General features: G+C 50.2%; 1 pseudogene; it reads left to right on the forward strand.

Annotated features, from left to right (window-relative positions):
- Positions 1-225: 225 nt before the first annotated feature.
- LOC124690963 lies at positions 226-2,473 on the forward strand (annotated as a pseudogene).
- Positions 2,474-3,328: the final 855 nt, after the last annotated feature.

The following is a 3,328-nucleotide window of genomic DNA, read 5'->3' on the forward strand; positions in this document are numbered from 1 at the left end:
AATTTGAGCCGGAGGGCGTATTACTAGTTGGTACCACACATACTCCCAAGAAATTAATTAGCCAATCTTATTACTCCAGATATGGAAAGATTACATTGTTTCATTTATTTATTTGGTTGATGTTAGTACATCATATCATCGTGGGGCATGTATAAATTAAGAACCCCCGGGTGCTGGATATTGCATCGCCATAGCTTCTTCCATTGCGGTATTGTACCAAGTACAATGGCTTCGTTGGCCAATCTCTTCCTATCGCTTCTCTTGCTCACCACCTTCTCTCCCACAATGATAGTATGCTTTGTGAATCCAGCTCCTGAAATGGTAGATGAGGGTGCTGCGATAAACTCTTCTTATCATATTTATATTGTGCTCGTCAAGCCACCGCCATGGAATGTCGGCAAAGACGGGTACCGCAAATGGTATGAGTCTTTCTTGCCAGGCTCGCATCTTGGCGACTCGGGTGAGCCACGTCTCATCCACTCCTACACCGAGGTGCTCAGTGGCTTCGCGGCGAGGCTTTCTGATGGAGAGCTTGATGTTGTTGCCAAGAAGCCAGGATTCATCCGGGCATTTCCGGACCGGAAGCTACAACTCATGACCACACACACACCGGAGTTTCTCGGGCTTCGAAACGGCAGCGGTTTTTGGCGGGATGCTGGCTACGGGAAGGGAGTCATTGTGGGGTTGCTTGATAGCGGCATCCATGCACCACACCCTTCCTTCGACGATCACGGCATCCCACCGCCGCCAGCGAAGTGGAAGGGCTCGTGCAAGGCGGCACGATGCAACAACAAGCTCATCGGTGCCCAGTCGCTAGTTGGGGACGACGAATCAGGTGATGACGACGGGCACGGGACGCACACCTCATCCACGGCAGCGGGGAATTTCGTCATTGGTGCATCCTACCATGGCGTGGGAGCAGGCATCGCTGCTGGAATTGCCGCGGGCGCCCATATCGCCATGTACAAGGTGTGCACTTCTAGTGGCTGTACCGAGTCCGCTACACTGGCCGGGCTCGATGCGGCCATCAAGGATGGGGTGGATGTGCTCTCAATCTCACTCGGTGCACACATGCCAGTAAGCTTTGATAGGGACCCCATCGCCATCGGCACATTCCATGCGGTATCCAAAGGCATCATCGTGGTTTGCGCAGGGGGCAACGATGGCCCCGCGCGGGGTTCGGTAACCAACGACGCGCCATGGTTGGTCACAGTGGCTGCCGGATCGGTGGACCGAAGCTTCCGCGCTAGCGTTCATCTCGGCAATGGCAAGCGGATCGATGGAGAAGCTCTGACTCAAGTGCCAAAGCCGAGCTCAAATCTCCACCCTCTCCACTATGAACAAGAACGGAAAGACTGCAACTATGACTATGATGGTAAGAGCCTCGTGTCCGGGAAGATTGTGGTCTGTAGAAGAATGAACTCAAAATTTCAGATGCCAAATATCCATCACATAATGGGCGCCGGAGCAGCCGGCGTAGTGCTCTTTGATGATGAAAGTTGGGGCTACACCACTGAACTTGAAGATTACAACTCTAGCGTCGTGCAAGTGACCGCGGCTGATGGCAAAGTTCTCAAGACATGGGCAAGCACCTCTACGGGGGCCAAATTCACATACAACAACACATTACTTGGTGTTCATCCAGCCCCAGTCGTGGCATGGTTCTCTTCCCGAGGTAATAGCCCTAACACCGCGGGTGTGCTCAAGCCGGACATATTGGCACAAGCCGGACATATTGGCACCTGGGCTCAACATCATGGCTGCGTGGCCAGCAAAAACAAAGTCTGCACCAGGGACTTTCAACATCCTATCTGGCACATCCATGGCCACACCACATGTTAGTGGCGTCGCAGCGCTTGTGAAGAGCTTGCATCCAGACTGGTCGCCAGCCGCCATCAGGTCAGCCATCCTAACGACAGCAGATGCGGTGAATAGTACCGGTGGCTCTATCCTCAATGAGATGCATGAGAAAGCAAGCTTCTTTGACATGGGCTCCGGGCATGTCAACCCCGCGAGAGCCGCTGACCCTGGCCTCGTGTATGACCTCGACTTCAACGACTACACCGGCTACATATGTTCGATACTCGGCGACTATGGCTTGCTAATCATTGTGCATAACTCGAGCCTAACATGTGAAAAGCTGCCCAAGGTTAAGGGCATCCAACTCAATTACCCGACAATAATGGTGCCACTGACACAAACACCGACATCGAACATGGTGAACCGAACGGTGACGAATGTTGGCCCAGCAAAATCAACGTACATGGCGAAGGTGGAAGCACCCAAGTCACTGAATGTAAAGGTCACCCCGGACAAGCTAGTGTTCTCCAAGGCTGGAGAGAAGAAGACGTTCAGTGTATCGGTGAGCGGAAGACTTGATAAAGGAGAGCACCTGGAGGGAAGCTTGAGCTGGGTGTCAGGGAAGCATGTTGTGCGGAGTCCCATCGTCGCTTCAACACATCTAAAACATTAATAAGTTGCTTTGGATGTTGTTAAAGCTTGATTACGTTTCTGAGCATTCAAATCAATATTATAACATTCTCGTCTCAACATCACTTAGTACATCTGAACTATACATTAGAAATCGCATTTTACAAATTTTATGCTAAGGCGTGTGGAATTTTTGGCGACCCAGACTTATGACATGCCGTTTATAATTGGCAAGCCCTCTTTTATCGAGAAAATATATAAGAAATCGCTGATTACACTTTTTTATCCGACAATACAAATAATACTATCAATAATCTGATGACTCAAGTCACATGTAAGCCCTCTCATCGCTAAGTGAACATGCTGTAAATTTTAAGAGACCTTAGACAACAGATTCTACAAGTGGTTCACGCATTGTTATTGGAGCCGCCCATACCACTTTCTTCTTCTCTCATCCCTGATTGGGGCATCGACTAGGATTGCTTCGCACCTCTCAAAGCGAGAGTGTTCTTTTGGATCCCGCACCTCCACAAAATCAGGACTTGTACAACAACTCGGTTGTGTGCCCTCGTCCGACTACCTGTTCTACCCCGGCCAGCGCTGTAGAATGATAGAGAGGGAGAGAGAGATTGGCGGATATGTTGGATGTTGTATTGAGCCTCTCGGGCGAGTACATATAGTGGTACAGACTTGGAGGCTAAAATAGCTCTCCTAGAGATATGGTAGGTAGAGATTACAAATCCTAGACTACCTAATATACATATACCAAATATATCTCTAACACTCCCCCACAGTCGTAGCGGTAGTAACGTGAACAACAGTAACGTCGCAGACGGTCAGACTGGAGAGAAGCCGAAGGTAGGAACAACGGGCTGACACTCCCCCGCAATCGTAGCGT

This window comes from Lolium rigidum, chromosome 2, assembly GCF_022539505.1.
Source record: "Lolium rigidum isolate FL_2022 chromosome 2, APGP_CSIRO_Lrig_0.1, whole genome shotgun sequence".
Lineage (NCBI taxonomy): Eukaryota > Viridiplantae > Streptophyta > Magnoliopsida > Poales > Poaceae > Lolium > Lolium rigidum.